Source organism: Toxorhynchites rutilus, chromosome 2 (genome assembly GCF_029784135.1).
Source record: "Toxorhynchites rutilus septentrionalis strain SRP chromosome 2, ASM2978413v1, whole genome shotgun sequence".
Lineage (NCBI taxonomy): Eukaryota > Metazoa > Arthropoda > Insecta > Diptera > Culicidae > Toxorhynchites > Toxorhynchites rutilus.
Genome location: NC_073745.1, coordinates 51698179 through 51719268, shown reverse-complemented (window position 1 = coordinate 51719268; position 21090 = coordinate 51698179). Strand labels below are relative to the sequence as shown.

At 38.1% G+C, this 21090-nt stretch overlaps 1 protein-coding gene across 1 annotated transcript in view; it reads left to right on the top strand.

The window, feature by feature from the left end:
- LOC129764761 (uncharacterized) overlaps positions 1–21090 on the top strand; it is a 477799-nt gene that overhangs the window by 198714 nt on the left and 257995 nt on the right. The window contains exon 2 of the mRNA XM_055764228.1: positions 8000–8176. The gene's annotated coding sequence lies outside the window, so the exon portion shown is untranslated. The remainder of the gene's footprint in view (positions 1–7999; positions 8177–21090) is intronic.

Below are 21090 nucleotides of genomic sequence, written 5' to 3'. Positions count from 1 at the left end.
TTTTTGCAAATCGGAATGTTTCCGTAACACAGACTTCAAAACCATGGAGCCTGGGAAAATCGGCATTGCAAAATGGATGCAAATTGCGGGTACTTTTATACCCCCATGCATTTTTACACTCCGGAACTCACTTTGCTCACACGGTCTACAAAAGCGGGTACAAATGCAACGCTTTTGCTCGGTTATTCAAGATTGCATTGGAAGATATCCCTTCATGCCGCCAGCTCACTGAATTTCCATGCATACCGTTCGATGATTAGGCAAAACTGTTGACAACTATTTGCTGCGATAACTTCTACCATTACGCATGAATTGACCTAAATTGGGATTTGTTTGCAATTGAATTCGTAAATTGTTTCATTCATTCGCTAGTTTAATCAATTATTTAATCAATACACACAAAAGATAGCTCTGCGCAGTGGCGATATCTCACCCAATGAGTAACACCCGAGTTGCGATTATTGCTAATTGAAGAAACACAAATGATTACTAGCCAACGGCAGTCCTACGTCAACCTTGCGGTTAAATCATAGGTATAACCCATCCATAGTTTTTTCGTTTTTAATTTTATTTTATCAAAATTTATGTTAAACTTTGTTTAATTGAAATGATTTTTTGATAAAAATATTTTGAACCTGGACCTGTTTTGAGACATAAAAAATTAATATTAAAATTAATTTTTGAGAAAGATTTTTAGTGGTGTATTCCAAATATTATTTTTCTCAAATAGTTCATAATATTTTGATCAGATATCTAAATTTAGAGGTGTAAATTTTGAGAAAAAGTACAGTAGAACCTGTTTTTGTGCAGTTTTTTGTTGTGCGATTTCATTGTGAGATTTTCTGTTCTTGTGCGGTTTTTTGTGCGTTTTTTCTTTGTGCGGTATATGAAAATAAGCATATTTGACGAAGTTATCGTCCATTTAGTTTTTTTCGATGGTTTATATACATTTCAGTGCGAAAAAGCACATTTGCATCTCAATTATCCACTTCTGAAATCAGTCCCCTCCTCCCATCAAATGCTCTAAGTTTTTCTAAGTTTCTGCTTGACATGATTTCTAACAGCAACACGTTTCGACATGCAAATGAAAGCACAAAACAGCCACGCGTAACCGAAAAGGCAAACTGTCCCGTCGCAAGGCAGGGAAACAAAAGGAAATTGAACGGTGAACGGCGTGGATTTGAGTTATTTTCTTGGGGGAAACTTTTTTTATGCGGTCCCTATCTACCGCACAGAAATAGTTTTTTTTTTCAAAATGTGTACCGAACACGATTTTTAAAGCTACTGGTGAAGTTTTGCACGATTTGACGCTCTATGGTGCAAATCAGAAATCTGAATTCGGAATATAAGATTCGAAAATGGAATCTAAAATTTGGGCCTGAGTCTGGAATTATTATTTGAAACATGTAATTCGAATCAGAATGGGTCTCTAGACTCTAAATCCGGAATCCTAGCACGGAATCTGAGTATGAAATTTTGATGTTAACTTATAATAAGTTTGATTTTTTGATACGGAATTTGGAATCTACAGTTCGAAACAGGTGACTAGAGTTCTTGAATTTTTTCAGATCAGTAGCATCAATAAGAAAAACTGAAACTATAATAACAATCGTGAATATGTATCATAAATAAGAATTTGGAGTGTAGATTTGTGTTTCAATTTGAACAATTTGAATTTAGAATGTGGATTTACAATCTGAGCCTGTATTTTGGATCTGAAATATGGAATCTGAATGTTGAATCCGAATCTGAGTGCAATGTTTGAGTCTGTAAGACGAATCCAAAGTACAGTTCTCCTGAATTCTGGAATCGTGATATCTGATTCTGTAGTATAAATTTGGAATCTGAATTTGAATCCAGAATGTTGCGGCGGAAACTGAATGTTGGATCTAGGCCTGGAAATAAACTCTAAAATATGATTTCGTGTCTGAATGGGTTTAGATGTCTTAATTCGGAACCAAGATTTGCATCCTCAATCTGGAATTTGATCTGGGATTATATAGTGAATAAAGAATGTGAAAATTCTGAATCGTAAGTTTTGATTTTTCGCACGTAATCTGGAACCTAAAGTTTCGATCAGATATCTAGTATACGAATCTGAAGAGAAACATCTTTGAATTTCCGAATCTGGAACGATAAGCCTCATTCTAAAATCTGCATCCTCAATCGAAATTTGGTATGTTGCTTTGGATACTGATTGCAGTCTAGATTTGAAACGTGGATTCGGAATCTGAGTTTCAAATACGTATGCAATGTTCTGTCTGTAATATGAATGCAGTTTGGGATCCTTAATTTGGAATATACTTTTGAATTCTGAATCTGGAGAATGAACCCGAAAACTCTTCACATCTACATTCTGGATCTGACTCAAGGGTTTGAATCTGAAATATTAGAAATTCGAATCGTAATCAGTCGGTGCTATGATTCTGGAGTCCAGATATGGATTCTGAATCCGGAATCTAGATTTGGATCCATTATACAGAATCCGAATTTGAAATTCCGATTTAAATTAAGATCAAGAGATAAGATTAAGAGTTAACAATTTCGATAACAATTTTGATAAATTTTGAGAAAGGTTTTTGGGCTTTACGGATTTACGAAAATTCCCACTTGAAGTCAATCGATTTGTTCGGAAACAGGTGCACGGCTCACGGAAGCTACAAAAGATATTTATATCAGTTCATTTTTTTAAATAGCAAATTTTCTTGAAGATGTTAAAGCGACGGATAGCTCAGGAGTACAACTAAACACAGAAGAATCGTTTGCTGCACTTTATGAACCAAAACCATCATGAGCTTAACACTAAACCTACCACGAGGGGTCAAATGACCCATTTTAAACTTTTAGTCAAAATTTTCTTGCAAATTGCATTGTCACAATCTCATTTGCCTACACTAATTTTCCTCAAACATACATCTAATGTATTTTTCACTGTTTACTCGTCTCTCCCCTCCTCTTATTTCTGGTACAGATAAAAATATGTAATCTGCCCTAACTAAATATCCCAACGGGTCATTTGACCCGTGCCAACATTCATATGATATCAGAAAGATATGTATGTGTGGTTGTGATAAAAAACCATTGCATCACACATTTTTGCTATTGTTTTATTTTTTGTTGTATTCGTGAATGAATAGTGTATGATTAAAATTAATTGTATTGCTGACTATCCAAGCAAGCTCACAGTAACCATTCCAAGCTCAGCCATTCCATGCCAAACCGATATAAAGGTTCTCAGATTTTCGTGAAAAATGGTAGATTTGTTCTTTATTGCAAACAATAAGACCGGTATTTTTTTATTTTTTCGTTAGGGTTACCATTTCCGTTTTAGAGTGATCCGAAAAATAACTTTGTTTCACTTCTTTTCCTAAAATAACTATTTCAAAAATTCATAACTTTTGAACTACTCGATCGATTCTAATTATCTAATTATATATCAAATTATAGCCAATTATCTCTTCTTTTTAGTTAAAATAATTCAGTTGCAGAAAATTTGAACTTTGTTTCCGTTACTATTGATTGTAATTGTTTTTTATGGTTTTCATGGTCTCGGGACCAAGGGCGTTATATTTTTTTAATATTTTTTCTAGAAAGCTGAGGATTTCTTACATAAAATATCTCTAAATCAGAGATTTGTTCTTTTTTGTTTTTAAGTTATTATTTTTTCAAATTTAACGGATGATTTTTCTTTTCAAAAATTCATAACTTTTTAACTACTGTACCGATTCAGATTGACATATCAAATTCAAGCACATTAGCTAGTTTTCTTTGAAAAAATATCAAAATAGCGATATTTATACGATTGCGATATACAAACTAGCGATTCTAGTTACATAGATCCAGTATAGTCGCATAAAAATAGTGAACGAAAACTAAAAACATGTTAACTTTGAAAAATCATAACTTAAAAACGAAAAAGAACACACCTCTGATTTTTGAATATGTTATATAAAAAATCCTCCGTTTTCAAAAAAAAAATATATATATATATATATAATATATATATATATATATATATATATATATATATATATATATATATATATATATATATATATATATATATAAGTAAATATAGCGTCCTTGATCCCGAAACCATGCAAACTAAATAAAACTGATACGATCAATAATCAATCAATAATCAATAATCAATAAACAAAATTCATTTTTTTTCACAAACGTAATATTTTTCCAAAGAACTCTAGCTCATTGGTTTTAATTTGATATTTCGATCATCTAAATGGGTCTAGGAGTTCAAAAGTGATGAATTTTCGAAAATAGGAATCCTCCTTTTCCTATTTTCGAAAATTCAAATGATATTCCGAACTATCGGTTAACTTTAAAAAGCCATAACTTCAAAAAAATAACGCATCTCTGATTTTGAGATATTTTATGTAAAAAATTCTCAGTTTTCTAGAAAAAATATAAAACAATCTAGCGCTCTTGATCCCGAGACCATGAAAACCATGAAAAACAATTACAATCAAACGGAAACAAAATTTAAATTTTCTGCAACTGAAGTACACGGTTTTCCATTTTGGGCTTCCGAAAGTATACAGCCCTGCGCTGACAACTGTTTGACATAGCTGTCAACCAAAGCATCATATCGTAAGTTGAATGTCTGCCATTTTACAATATGGATCGTTTTAGTGTTAATTTTCTTAAATTCGAACAAAATGGATCCGTAGCGGATATTGTGAAACCTGTGCATCATCGTAATGTGCGTTCGGTCGAAAATATTGCTGCTGTTGCTGCCAGTGTGGAAGATGACCCGAATGTTTCGATTCCACGGCGTGCTCAGCAATTGGGCTTGTCAAACACATCATTGTGGCGAATTTTGCATTTGGACTTGCACCTACATCCATATAAAGTCCAACTGGTACAAAAATTAGAGCGTGGTGACCATGGAATGCGTCGGGCATACGTCGATTGGGTGAACGAACAACAGCAGCAAAATGCTGAATTTTCGCATCAAATTTTCTCCAGCGATAAGGCACATTTCGAGCTCGGTGGCTATGTGAACACCCAAAATTTCCGTATATGGGGCTCAGAAAATCCACACGTGATTGTTGAGAGGCCATTGCATCCGCCAAAAGTCACTGTTTGGTGCGCATTATGGTCTGGTGGAGTCATCGGGCCGTATTTCTTTGAAAATGAGGACGGCGAGACGGTAACTGTGAATGGTGAGCGCTATGGCCGCATGTTAACCGATTTTTTTCTGCCACAAATTGAAGATATGGATACGGATGACATGTGGTTTCAGCAGGACGGCGCCACGTGCCACACAACACGACCGAACATGGCCATATTGCGAACGAAATTTGAAGGACGCATAATTTCGCGTTTTGGTGATGCCAATTGGCCGTCCAGATCATGCGATTTGAACCCGCTAGACTTTTTTTTTTGTGGGGTTATGCGAAAGACCGTGTCTATGCCAACTCTCCGCAAACTCTTGAACATTTGAAAGACAACATTCGTGAAGTTATGACCGAGATACCGCCCCATATGTGCCGAAAAGTCATCGAAAATTACCTGTTCCGGATCAAGGTGTGCGAGGAAGCCCTAGGTGGACATTTGAATGATGTTGTATTTCACACATAATAGCATAAACCAAACTTTAATTTGAAGTAAAAGTTTCATCTAAATTCGAATTCTAAGTGTGTTTTATTTCAATTTACTTTCGGAATTTAAAGTTGGAAAACCCTGTATTTTAACTAAAAAGAAGAGGTGATTGGCTTTAATTTGATATATCGATAATTAGAATAGGTCGAGTAGTTCAAAAGTTATGAATTTTTAAAAAAGAATAATTTAGGAAAAAAAAGTGAAAAATAGTGATTTTTCGGGTCACCCTAAAACGGAAATGGTTACCCTAACGAAAAAATGAAAAAATACCGGTCTTATCGTTTGCGATGAAGAACAATTCTACCACTTTTCATGAAAATCTGAGAAACACTATATCGGTTTGGCATGGAATGGCTGAGTTACAGCACTTATTTTCGTGTCAAAAATTGTAATTTCATTATTTTGCTAATAATTGGTATCCCAAAATGTCGAAATATACAGGAGAAAAATGGTATACCACGATTCTCAACAAAATTATTAAATCAAGTCGTTGTTCACTAACTATCCTCAAAGGGTCACTTGTAATGTTGCCATTGTGTATTTGTCAGGCTTTATTGGCATTTATTTGAAGAAGAGGGTATGATTGAATGAAAAAACTCCAAAAAATATGTTTTCATCATCTTTATTATGTTTTAATAGTCATCTATTTCAGCCTCCTCAAAACAGAGTAATTTTTGATACTCCAACACAAATAACGAAATTCGAATTTTTCACTGTTATTAATTAAAAGTAAGTAACTGAATATAATTCATGGAAGTATAAAGAGCTATAAAACAACAAAAAAATGTATTAATAGATTGTGGTTTCATTGGAGTAAGAATCAGAACATAGCATAAATGCATGCTCGAAACAAACATATTTTTTACATTTCATGCAGTTGTTGCGTATTTTTCGGGTTTTTTTATCAAACAGAGAATGAATGTATATGTAACGACCTTCTAGATAATTACCAGATGATAAAGGTTCTGGAATATAAAGTTTGCATATTTCTAATATTCTTTGTCTCTGTATTCTTGGTAAACTAAGAAGTAATGCCTTTTTTAGATGGGGCATAAGAAGATGATATAGAAGGATTTCTAAGAACTTCCATTTCTTTTTCTTGTTTTCTTGTGGATATTGTCCATTATTAAAAAAATATCTCCGAAGCTGTAACTGTTAAAAATTACCATAAGCCACCGATTAGTTTATAGTTTACTGTTTACAATTCTTTCACAAGTGAATTTCTTCACAAGTTTGTATATAATGGTCATTATATTGAGCGAATAACTATACGAAAGTCAAACATTTATATTTTGCTTTTGAACGAATGAATCTAACGACGAATATATCGACGAATAGTTAATATATGGATTCGTTCAATCCAGTTACAAAACTGAAATCAAATGAGAATAGTCCGATAATGATCTTATGCATTATATTCAATAAATATACCACGCCACTAACATTAATTTATACATTTAACTGAACAATATTCTAAAATAGGAAAAAAGGTTCTTGTCCAAAAAAGTTACACCTATACTCGCGTCGGTGTGTCAGACCGAAAGTTTTAAAAAAGTGGTACACGTCCCTTTTGTACCAACACATGCGATACGCTAAACGGTGACGAACGACGAATAACGAAGCTAGAGAGAATCGCAAAATCGCAGTGTTGATATTTTTTGAGAAATGAACGAATTATTGATTTCTCGATCTGACAGACCAATGCGCGAGTATAGGAGTGTTAAACGAAAAGTATTATCTACATAACCTATTTGGCCCATTTCTACCCAAGGGAATAAAACAAAAACCAACTTTACTTTATGATCATTCGAAGAGAATAGACCCAACTTAGAACTTTTCTTCAATTAAAATAATGTTTTAAAATATGCCGCTAGTTCATTATAAACATGTAGTTGGAATTCCATTCTAATATGAGTAACTTAACGGAAATTTGGCTAATATTTACCCCGCTGTGGAGTCTATTATAACGAATCTAATAAGCTAAGGTTGTTTGAATTGTTGCTATAGGTCCAATCAGTTTGATATATGACTAAAAGGTGAAAATTTGACCAAAATTCAAAAAATTAAAATTTTGCTAAAGTTTATTTCAAAAAAAAAAAAAAAGGAGACGGGAGTGAAACAGCATCCACTGCAACAAAAGTCCTATGTAAACACAGAGATTGTACTAAATTCCGGAAGTTTTGTCTACGGATCCATATTTCCGTGAACAAGATCAAACAAATCCGTAGATATTTCCGTGGATCTATCGCTCTCTGTCTGTGAGTCATCATCCCGAATCTCAAAATAACCACCAACTTGACAGTAAAATCACGTACCCGATGCCTAGCATCTCCCAGTGGAAGAGACTTATGTAAATATGTTTTCTGCTATTTTACAGGTACTTCAATACGAAAGGGATTTGCCAATTCATCATCGGAGCGAACGGAGGGTTCGTTTGTGCCAACGGCCCTTCCTCTATGCGCACTTTGAAGTAGGCACTTGCTCCCGAATGCTGATGATGATTCAGACGGAAAGCGTTCCGTGCTGGTTGGTGTTTCGAAAGGATTTGAAAAAGGTAAATAGTAACAACCGTGAAGTGAGGGGGGCAGACCACACTACTACTCTGTTTTCTACCGGGATGAAAATACACGACTGGGAACGTGTTGTGGCACTTGATGTTCCCCCAGTATGTTTGTTCTGGTTCATCGTACGCTCAGACGGAGGCAAATTTGGGTTTCGAAGCCAATCGATAGGACGCGGGGCTGGTAGCGGCTGGTTGGCCAGGATGGGGAGCAGGATCGGAGGTTCATCATATTGGGCGTTGGAAACCAGTAAATTATGAATGAGTATTTGGGCTGGAGATTATTCATGTATTCCATGTGATTACCAGGAATCCAACCGAAATTGAAAAGTTTGCCGCCCTGAATGGAAAAGGGGGCAGAGCAACCGTTTCAAACATGCGTTATTACGAAAGCGTAGTAATCGATTGAGGCGTGATTTGCTTCTATGAATAGAAGAAAACCACAATGTGGTAAAGTTCCACAACACGCATCGACTAAATATAGTTGATCCTTGCCTCCAGCTAGAAACGTATGAATGGGAGTTCGTTCTCCTATTCAACAAACAGTCAACATGTGGTACACTAGTCAAATAAATCAGTGAAGCAGGCCAATATATAATATATACCATGAGTTTTCTCTTTCAAATTTCACTCAAAGACTGATTTAGCTACAAATTCTGATATGGATTTAAAATTCTGTTTTTTTTTTATCCAAAATATATATTTTTATTAAGGCTCATATGGCGTCAGCCTAACGGGGCCGAGAGTTCAATTTTTCTACAATGTTTGCTTACAACTATGTTAGTAATATGTAACCGATTACTCGCGGTTGGCTCGAGGTTAGTATTACAAGTGTTCTCATAATTGGTATGTTGCAGTCTTCGATGCTCTGTACGTGTGCCCGACACGGGATACCTCCTATTGGGATGCAGCTGACCATTAATCAGCAACGCCCCCCTAGTCTGTACTAGGATTGGGCGATCTCGGATCGATTCCTAGAAGATCGATCTTTTCCATTCCGATTTCCGATTTTTTGGATCGATCTTTTGTACTCGAGAAAATCGAGAAAATCGAATTTTTGATTTCGATCTTTTCGATCTTTTTGTAGATTTGTTTTTCAGTATACATCGATTTTTTTTTATCTCACCAAAGGCCACCTAACATTTTTTTTAAACATAATGTCAACATTTGGATTGCTTCTTGTACGATTTACTTCTGTACAAATGCTGACAGAGACAGAACTAGCGGCAGCTACTGAGGGGATGAACTGTAATCGGTTGCACATAGGATCACTGAACCTGATGTTGCCATCAATTACTGGCGAAAGGTTGTTATCTAGATCTGGCGCCAAAATCAAGAATCGGCTTCGACTAAATGACAGATGTATGGCACGATTGGCTTTTATGGGATCATTGTCAGCTGAGTTTAAGGCGGTTGTTGAATTTCTAATAATACTTTTTCAATTTATTTATCAGATAAAACGACTACCTGGCGGCACAAGATGAGTGATCTGTGGCTGTGGCCTTCATGATGTGAAACAAAACAAAATGATTTTGATATTTGAATAGAAATATAAATTTTGTATTCCCTGTTCAAATAAACGACAGCTTTTATTTTTCCAAAATCGATTCGGCAAAGATCGATTCTTTGGTACCGATTGATTCAGTGCATCGATCCCTAAGTCGTTTGGAAAATCGATCCGATAAGATCGATCTTTTTATAAAAATTGCCCAATCCTAGTCTGTACCCCATATCTAGCGTGGTGCGTCTTTCTCCACTCGAGGAATCCAGGATAGAATGGTCACTAGCCGGCGCAATCATCAGCTTGTGTAGAGTTGTCATAAGCGGTACAACCTTTGGCTCTTGTTGAATGATCAGTGGACTGCACAACCTTTGGCCCGTGTATCTGTAAAGAGTGTGTGTATGTATTGCCGCGACTAAGTAAAAGTTTATCGTTTGGATAGGAGGGATATGAAACGGGGACACAACGAAGGAAACATCATTAAACGTTGACATCGGCGTTTCTGAGGAACAGGTATAGATGAAGCAGAAGATCAGGATCCCGGCTACCTAAGATATCCCGGACGGGGATATCCGATTGTCTGCCTTGTGCTCTCAATGCTCTAGAGAGCTGAGAGCGAGCAGCATGGAACCGGATACACGACCAGACAACATGCTCGATGTCGTGGTAGCCATCGCCACAATCACAAAGATTGTTTGCTGCGAGCCCAATGCGATAGAGATGCGCGTTTAGGTTGTAGTGATTGGACATAAGCCGAGATATCACGCGAATGAAATCACGACCTACATTCAATCCCTTGAACCATGCACTCGTCGAGACCTTAGGGATAATCGTGTGTAACCAACGACCGAACTCATCTTCAATCCACATGCGCTGCCAACTTACGAGCGTATACTGACGAGGAATGTGGAAAAATTCATTATAAGCAATTTGCCTTTCAAAAAGTGTGCCTTCTAAAGCGCCCACCTTAGCTAGCGAGTCCGCTTTCTCATTCCCCGGAATCGAGCAACGAGAAGGAACCCATGCTAAGGTAATCTTGAATAATTTTTCGACCAAAACACTCAATAGTTGTCTTATTCTTGTTAGGAAATAAGATGAGCGTTTATCAACTTTCATTGAGCGGATTGCCTCTATTGAGCTGAGACTGTCTGAAAAAATAAAATAGTGGTCGATGGGCAATGTTTCAATGATCCCTAATGCGTAATATATCGCACCCAGTTCAGCGACATACACGGAACAAGGATCTTTGAGTTTGAAAGAGGCACTGGAATTTTCATTGAAGATGCCGAAGCCAGTGGACCCGTTTATGAATGAACCGTCAGTAAAGAACATTTTATCAGATCCAACTTTCCCATATTCTGCCGAAAATATCGGTGGAATATAATCGGAGCGTAGATGATCTGTGATTCCATGGATCTTTTGTCGCATGGACAGATCAAAAATGACAGATGAATTGCAGAAGTATGGGAAGCAAACTTGGTTGGAGATGCCTGGTGAAGGGTGCACGTCGTGGATAAGGTACTCATGGTATAAAGACATAAAACTTGACTGAGGAGTCAGTTGGAGTAGATTTTCGAAGTTATCAATCACCAATGGATTCATGATCTTGCAACGGATGAGAAATCTGTAGGATAATTCTGTGAACCGAAGAGTAAGCGGGGGTACTCCTGCCAAAACTTCGAGACTCATCGTATGTGTCGAATGCAAACACCCCATGGCTATACGCAAGCAACGATATTGTATTCTCTCCAGCTTGAGAATATGAATCCTGGCAGCTGATCGGAAGCAAAAACTGCCATATTCTAACACTGATAATATCGTTGTTTTGTATAACTGAATAAGTTCTCCTGGATGGGCACCCCACCATGTTCCGGTAATTGTTTGGAGAAAATTGATTCTTTGCTGGCATTTCTGTTTCAAATACGCAATGTTCCCCAGGTACATTTAGAGTCAATATACACCATATATATACACCAAGGTATTTGAAAAACATCGAGTGCCTGATCGTTTTGCCGGATAGGTGAATTGGGCGGGTTCGTGTTCGAATTCGATACCCAGCTTGAGGGCCCACGTGAACAGATTGTTCAGGGTATCTTGCAACGACTTTTGCAGAACGACGGGATTAGTACCCGTGATGGAAATAACTCCATCGTCTGCAAGTTGTCTCAACGTGCAGTCTCTCGTTAGACAATCATCCATATCATTGACGTAAAAACTGTACAAGAGGGGGCTTAGGCAGGAGCCTTGCGGTAGGCCCATAAAACTGTATCGAGAAGATTTCAAGCTGCCATGATTGAAAAACATGTGCTTTTCAGACAGTAAATTGTACAGGAAATTATTCAGAATTGGTGAAAGTCCACGATTATGAAGCTTCTCTGAGAGAATTTCCATGGAAACTGAATCAAATTCCCCTTTGATATCGAGAAAAACGGAAGGCATTTGTTCTTTGCGAGCAAATGCGATTTGGATTTCAGAAGATAGCAGCGCGAGACAATCATTTGTCCCTTTACCTCGGCGGAAGCCAAACTGCGTATTTGACAGCAAATTGTTCGTTTCGACCCACTTGTCCAAACGAAGTAGAATCATTTTCTCTAACAATTTACGAATACAGGATAACATTGAAATCGGCCTATACGAGTTGTGATCGCTAGCCGGCTTGTTGGGTTTCCGTATGGCTATCACTCTCACTTGTCTCCAGTCATGCGGGACAATATTCAGCTCCAGAAACTTGTTGAACAAGTTCAGCAAACGCTGTTTTGCCAAGTCGGGAAGATTCTTCAACAAGTTGAATTTAATCTTGTCCGACCCCGGAGCTGAATTGTTACATGAGAGAAGAGCAATTGAGAATTCCACCATCGAAAAATTCTCATAATCGCTTTGAAGTGGAATGTCGCGTACGACGTTTTGTGCAGGAACGGTGTCGGGGCAAACCTTCCTTGCAAAGTTAAAAATCCAACGGTCAGAGTATTCCTCACTTTCGTTTGTATGGTTCCAGCCACGCATTTTCCTGGCCGTATTCCAAAGAGTGCTCATAGCGGTCTCCCTTGACAAACCATTGACGAACTTCCGCCAATATCCACGCTTTTTTGCTTTAATCAAACCATTCCACTAATCCAGTTTTCCTGAATTTTTTGAAAGCGGATGATTTTTCAAGGTAGACCTTTGAACACTCCTTGTCCCACCAAAGTGATGGAGGACGACGTCGGAAAGTGGTAGCCGGTACACGTTTCTTTTGAGCTTGAAGTGCGCTTTCGTAAATCAAACTCGATTTAAAGTTATATTCTTCGAGTGGAGGAAGTTCATGCATTGAAACAATTGCTTCAGATATTATTTCCGCAAATGTTCTCCAGTCAATATTCTTCGTGAGGTCATACGGAATATTGACTGACTCACGAGAGCTTGATTCATTAGCGATCGATAAAATTATTGGTAGGTGATCACTACCGTGGGGATCTTGGATTACCTTCCACATGCAATCCAGGGATAACGAAGAAGAGCATAGAGATATGTCTAGCATGCTTGCCCGTGCAGGAGGATTGGCTATTCTGGTTGCTTCCCCAGTATTCAAAACTGTCAATTTGAAGTTGTCGCACAGATCATAAATCAAAGTGGCACGGTTGTCATCGTAAAGTGATCCCCATGCTGTTCCATGGGAGTTGAAATCACCTAAGATTAACCGCGGCTCCGGCATTGCCTCGATAGTATCAAAGAACTGATGGCGGCCTACCGTAGTTCTGGGAGGGATATATATCGAAGCAATGCAGAGGTCTTTGCCATTGATTTGTGTCTGGCAAGCAACAAATTCAATGCCTGTCATCGATGGGAGAGTGACTCTATAGAAGGAGTGACATTTTTTATTCCCCAATAGTACGCCACCAAACGAGTCATTTCGATCGAGGCGAATAATGTTGAAATCGTGGAATTTCAGCTCGTCGGCTGAAGAAAGCCATGTTTCACACAGGGAAAATACATCACAGCAGAACTTCGATCTAGAATGTGATATATTATGTGATGAAGCTTTCAAAACATATAATCTCCTTCACAACGTCGTTTCATCATCTAAATATTCCTTCGTTGTAGAGAACAAAGCAGGTACATCTGGGATATTTTATTTTGTTTTATACTCGGTTTTATTCACTCAATAAAATTTTTCGAAAAATATTAAAATATTTTGTTTTGCTTACCTGTCCTATTTTTATACCTGAAATATTTTTGTCACTCTACTCATAAACGAAAACGAAAACACCTCTCATATTTGAATGTGTTTTTATTTTTTTTTTTTTATCTTCGCTTATTTTTCGTCGGCCTATTTCCGCCACTTTAGTGCCAATCACCGACATCAGGGAGGCGACTCCACCTGTTCCTACCTATCAGACTCAACAACTCATGAGCCGGGCCAACTTCTTTTACTTCCGCTCCGAAGGAAGACGTAACCAGAGATTTTTCGCCTCAGAAAATCCCAACGACGCCAGCTGGGATTGAACCCAGGCCGATCGGATTGTGAGGCTGTTACGCTAACCATACAACCACTGGCGCCGTCTTTTGAATGTGTTGTAAAAAAAAAACTCAGCTTTCAAAAAAATATATAGAAAACATAGCGCTCTTGATCCCGAAACCATATAAACTTTCAAAAAACGAATACAATCAATAACTACGAAAATAAAATCTATTTTTTTTCAAGTATAATATTTTTCCAGAAAATACTAGCCGATTGGCTCCAATTTGCTATGTTCATCCTAATTGTTTAAAAGCTATGAATATTTGCAAAACAAAATTTTTTTAGGAGAAAAAAGGGAAAAAGTTGAATTTTCTGACCACTCTAAATGGAAGTGGAATCTGAAATGAAAAATAAAAAAAAAACGAGTCCAATATTTTGCGACAAGAAACAAAACTATCACTTTTAGGATGCACGAAACGTTTCTATGATGAATAGACACTACCCCCCCCCCCCCTCTCTCTAAGGGGAGAAGAGGGGAGGGGTTCGTCTTTATTCTATCATATATTCTGTATCAAACATTTGTTCCATATAACGGAGAAACATGTTATTTGCAAGTGGTTGAAAAATCTTTAACGAGAATTGTGTCTGAAAATAATCTGATATTATAATGATTAGTTGTGGCAGAAGTGCTAGGAATTTTATAGTAAAAGGTAAATTCAACGGGGTCGATTAGAAGATCAATCAATGAACAGTTCTGCGATTGGACTCATGAAATTGCGTTTAGTAAGAAAACGTGAATGTTTGAAGGTATTGATAACAAAAAAAAAACAAATTTTGGGCGGGACGAAGTTTGCCGGGTCAGCTAGTTCTATATAATTGTCGTTTTTTTTCTTTTAAACGTGGAATAAACATTCCACATTTCTATTCAAACATATTGGCATTTTATTTTGATGCTCAGAATGAAGGTGACAACAAAAACTTGAAAGCCCAAACAAAGTAGTATTTTCCAGAGCATTCATCTTGTACAGTCATGGAATAATTTAATTGAATGAATTGATTGAAAATAATTATTAGAAATTCAACAAATAATATTCCTTTATTCGCACCTTCTCCCGACTCATGTCCAATCACTGTTCGTTAAACGCGCTACTCTTTCGTTTTGATCTTGCCGACAGCAATATCTGTGCCTGCGGCCAAGGTTACCACGACGTCGAACACGTTGTTTGGTCGTGCGAGGAGTATCTTGTTGCCAGATCGAATTTAGAAAACTCTCTTCGGGCTAGAGGAAGGCAGCCCAATGTGCCGGTGAGAGATGTGTTGGCTCGGTTAGACCTTGATTACATGTCCCAAATATATGTCTTCCTAAAAGTTATCGATCTTCGTGTCTGATTGTCCTTATATCCTTATATTCTCCTTTTCCTTTTCCTTCGCGAGAAATCAAATCCCTTCTTATTAACAATAGAATAAGGTGAAATGTAAAAACATATTAGATATAAGATAGGCTTAAGAATTGAGTGTAATGAATGTGAGTGTGAATGTGAGAGTGAACATTGTCAACATATCCTTTTATCCCTTCCTTTTCCTGAAGAAAATATGTCACTCGAGTAGACCGCGAATAATCGGTTTTCTACACCATTAACATTAGAATTAAGGAAAAATGTTTATATATACTTGTAACAATACAGTCAGGAGTTTGGCTCCTTTAAACTTATGTAACTGAGCCTGTAAAAATAAACGATTTAATAAAAAAAAAAACAAATAATATTCGTCCAGAATTCAACTGACAATAATCCCATAAAACCCAATCGTGCCAAACGTCTGGCATTTACCTGAAACCAGTTGGTAGCAGTTCTAATTCTAGAACATAACGTTTCGGCCGGACTAAAGGGTGTGTCACATCAAATTGCATCACGGAAAAAACGCTATAGAAATTCGCCCAGTAGACCGATCCTTTTGAAAATTTTAGACAGTAAAATAAAAACTATTAAACAACTTTTGGCATTTTCTTTTTATTCATACTTCGAGCCCAAGCCCGTATGCTCGCACCTTCCTCTTTACCCCGTCCATAAGGTTCTGTATAACGTCAGGTTGTAGTTTTTTTTGAACAGAAATCCATTTTCTCTTGAAGTCCGCCTCCGATTTGACAACTTTTGGGTTCTTCCGGAGGGCCTGCCTCATAATCGCTCAATATTTCTCTATTGGGCGAAGCTCCGGCGCGTTGGGCGGGTTCATTTCCTTTGGCACGAAGGTGACCCCGTTGGCTTCGTACCACTCCAAACACGTCCTTTGAATAGTGGCACGAAGCGAGATTCGGCCAAAAGATGGTCGGGCCCTCGTGCTGCTTCAATAGTGGTAGTAAGCGCTTCTGTAGGCACTCCTTAAGGTAAACCTGCCCGTTTACCGTGCTGGTCATCACGAAGTCATCAAAAAAAAAAAAATGACCCTTTGTCATTTTTGATCTGTCCATGCGACAAAAAATCCATTGAATCCCAGATCACCTACGCTCCGATTCTATTCCGCCGATATTTTCGGCAGAATATGGGAAAGTTGGATCTGATAAAATGTTCTTTACTGACGGTTCATTCATAAACGGGTCCACTGGCTTCGGCATCTTCAATGAAAATTCCAGTGCCTCTTTCAAACTCAAAGATCCTTGTACCGTGTATGTCGCTGAACTGGGTGCGATATATTACGCATTAGGGATCATTGAAACATTGCCCATCGACCATTATTTTATTTTTTCAGACAGTCTCAGCTCAATAGAGGCAATTCGTTCAATGAAAGTTGATAAACGCTCATCTTATTTCCTAACAAGAATAAGACATCTATTGAGTGTTTTGGTCGAAAAATTATTCAAGATTACCTTAGCATGGGTTCCCTCTCATTGCTCGATTCCGGGGAATGAGAAAGCGGACTCGCTAGCTAAGGTGGGCGCTTCAGAAGGTACACTTTTTGAAAGGCAAATTGCCTATAATGATTTTTGTCACATTCCTCGTCAGGACACACTCGTTAGTTGGCAGCGCATGTGGAGTGAAGATGAGTTCGGTCGCTGGTTACACACGATTATCCCTAAGGTTTCGACGAGTGCTTGGTTTAAGGGATTGAATGTAGGTCGTGATTTCATTCGCGTGATATCTCGGCTCATGTCCAATCACTACAACCTAAACGCGCATCTCTATCGCATTGGGCTCGCAGCAAACAATCTTTGTGATTGTGGCGATGGCTACCACGACATCGAGCATGTTGTCTGGTCGTGTATCCGGTTCCATGCTGCTCGCTCTCAGCTCTCTAGAGCACTGAGAGCACAAGGCAGACAATCGGATATCCCCGTCCGGGATATCTTAGGTAGCCGTGATCCTGATCTTCTGCTTCATCTATACCTGTTCCTCAGAAACGCCGATGTCAACGTTTAATGATTTTTCCTTCGTTGTGTCCCCGTTTCATATCCCTCCTATCCGATCGATAAACTTTTACTTAGTCACGGCAATACATACACACACTCTTTACAGATACACGGGCCAAAGGTTGTGTAGTCCACTGATGATTCAACAAGAGCCAAAGGTTGTACCGCTTATGACAACTCTACACAAGCTGATGATTGCGCCGGCTAGTGACCATTCTATCCTGGATTCCTCGAGTCGAGAAAGACGCACCACGCTAGATATGGGGTACAGACTAGGGGGGCGTTGCTGATTAATGGTCAGCTGCATCCCAATAGGAAGTATCCCGTGTCGGGCACACGTACAGAGCATCGAAGACTGCAACATACCAATTATGAGAACACTTGTAATACTAACCTCGAGCCAACCGCGAGTAATCGGTTCCATATTACTAACATAGTTGTAAGACAAAAATTGTCAAAATATTGGACTCCCGGCCCCGTCAGGCTAACGCCACATGTGCCCTAATAAAATATATATTTTGGGAAAAAAAAATCACGAAGGGGGCGCTCAGCTTTCTCTTTTTGGCAAACTTGGATAGTTTCTGCTTGCGAATCTCCTCCGGAACGCTGAATTTGTCCTCTGCGGAGAAGAACAACAGGCCCGGCAGCTGACGAAAGTCCGCTTTGACGTAGGTTTCGTCGTCCATTACCAGGCAATGCGGCTTCGTCAGCATTTCGGTGTACAGCTTCCGGGCTTGCGTCTTCCCCACCATGTTTTGCCTTTCGTCGCGGTTAGGAGCCTTCTGAACCTTATATGTGCGCAGGCCCTCCCGCTGCTTGGTTCGCTGGACGAATGAACTTGACAAATTCAGCTTATTGACGACATTCCGGACCGAACTTCTCGGATCACGTCTAAACTGCTTAACTACGCGCTTGTGATCTTTTTCACTGACGGAGCATCCATTTTTGCCGTTCTTTACCTTCCGGTCGATGGTTAGGTTCTCGAAGTATCGTTTTAGTACTCTGCTGACCGTGGATTGGACGATTCCCAGCATCTTACCGATGTCCCGATGTGACAACTCCGGATTCTCGAAATGAGTGCACAGGATTAATTCACGACGTTCTTTTTCGTTCGACGACATTTTTCCAAATTTACGAAAAATTGACAGTGAAGCATGACCAACGTGATCTATACACTCTTATCTGATTATAAGCGAAAGTTGAAGATATAATTTCTAAAAATTAAATTTCTACAGCGTTTCTTCCGTGATGCAATTTGATGTGACACACCCTTTAGATGTCATTATCCAAATTCATCACAATTTTCACTGTCAGCCTTGTGAATGTGATGGTGTAAACGTAACTTGTGACTACTTGTTTTGTAATGACCAAATTTACAAAACTGCTTTTCCTAAATTTACGATCACTAAATTCACAACGTGAAATCCATGTTACTGAAACTTGTCAGGTGGTTTTTGGTGGGATTTCAATCAATGTTCACTGATTCGGAAATCGGAGATGAAAAGATCGATTGCCAAAATATCGATCCAAAATCGCCCAGAAGGCTTGGCTGTATATTAGAGTGCCAATGCATATATGGAAAGAAATCGACCCTAAAATTTCAAAAAGGTACCCTATACAAAATGTTCACCACCTCGAAAAAACACCCTATGCCGAATTTCAGCTCAATCGGACTTAAGGGAGAGTGGCGCAAAGCGGTTTGAGTTTTTTGAAAATCGAAAAATCACCCAAGGGGGGAGTAAAGGAAATCGGGGTTTTTGCATGAAACGTCGAGATCTAGTGTCATCTCGAAAAAAAAAACATTTTTGACAAAAATCAGCAATCTGGATTTTTTTTTCGGAGTACGAAACGAAAAGTATGGTTTTGGGTGCCAATAAAAATAGTTATCGCAATTTTTTATTCGGAACTTGCTACGAAATGTTGTTTTGCACGATGATATACCCTAATATGCAAAATATTAGCTCATTCTGACTTCATTTACTGGTGTCACAAACGTTAAAATTTGAGTTTTTTTGAAAAACGAAAAATCACCGAAAATCGAGGTTTCCAAAAAAAAATGTTTGATGCCAAATGCCTTATAATTGCATGACACGCATAACAAAAAAAAATCGAGATAACTGTAAATCTCGACGAGTAATGCAATTTTAAGACATTTGGCATCAATTTTTTTTTTTTGAAAGCCTCGATTTTCGGTGATTTTTTGTTTAAAAAGAACTCAAAACTCAAATTTTAACGTTTGTGACTCCCGTAAATGAAATCAAAATGAGCTAATATTTTGCATAGGGTATTTTATCGTGCAAATCAACATTTCGTAGCAAGTTCCGAATGAAAAATCGAGATAACTATTTTTATTGGCACCCAAAACCATACTTTAACTCAAATTTTGACCGCTTTGCGCCACTCTCCCTTAAGTCCGATTGAGCTGAAATTCGGCATAAGATGTTTTTTCGAGGTGATGAACATTTTTAATGTGATAACTTTTTGAATTCCGAGATGACCATTTTCATTGGCACCCTACTGTATATGATTAATAGAAAAAATGTCTGGGAAGAAAACAAAAGTTTTTTGGCTGTTTCTCCAAACCACTACAGGACTAAAACAATATTTTTGTATACCAACGTATAAAAAATACACATTTTGTTCATTGAACATACACACAACAAAGCAAAAAAAAAATACTTAAGAAATTTCGAAACTAAAAGCTTGTAAAATGATAATTTGTCAAACGAATGGAAATCGGTAAAAGTTCGACGTTAACAGAGACTCAGATTGCGACAATTTCAGTCCAGATATTTTGTATGTCTTTTAGCTTTGTGTCGATTCTTATTTGCTACATCACATTATTTTTCGGTTGCACGCACAAGGGAAGCATACACTGGTTGTTACTTTCAATATGCTGTAATGAGAAATAATACGGTTTAATAGAGGAAGAAGATGAAATATAATTACCTATAACGTAAAAACGTTGTTCAATGTGCTCATTATCTCGCATACATATTTTTATGTATCTATCCAACGGAATATCTTAAAAATAATCGTAAAAAGAAAAGTAAAAGTAATGTTCCCTGTATGGGTCCCTAACGGCATGAAGCTTAAAAGCACTCTGTAGATTTCGCCAGTAAAGAATCTTCAATGGCTTCTTTCTTCGTGCCGAGGGGCCATTGAGCCCTCGAGCACCATGATTATGCATGATTATCTGGTAACCCCGGAAGAAGTGCTTGGCCCGGTAAGACTCTCCGAACCAAGGTAACAGTATCCCCATAATAAAAGATCGACTATTATCAATTCCCATTTGGTATGATCGATATTTCACCGGGAGCATTTCAGCGCTTCTCTCCCATTTGAATAACCATAATGGATGGGACCGGCCGGAAAATCTACATAAAAAATGCCGAAAATCATGCTCCCGACACTTCCACGCCCCCTCGGGCGGGGCGGGGGGTCGATTCGAAAGTACACGGCAGATATTCTGTGCCCTCTTCCGAAGGGCGATGAGCGCTTCATTTACATCTTGTTTGTACTGTGTGCTTAGCGAACGGGGAAAATATAATGAGGATTGATTGACA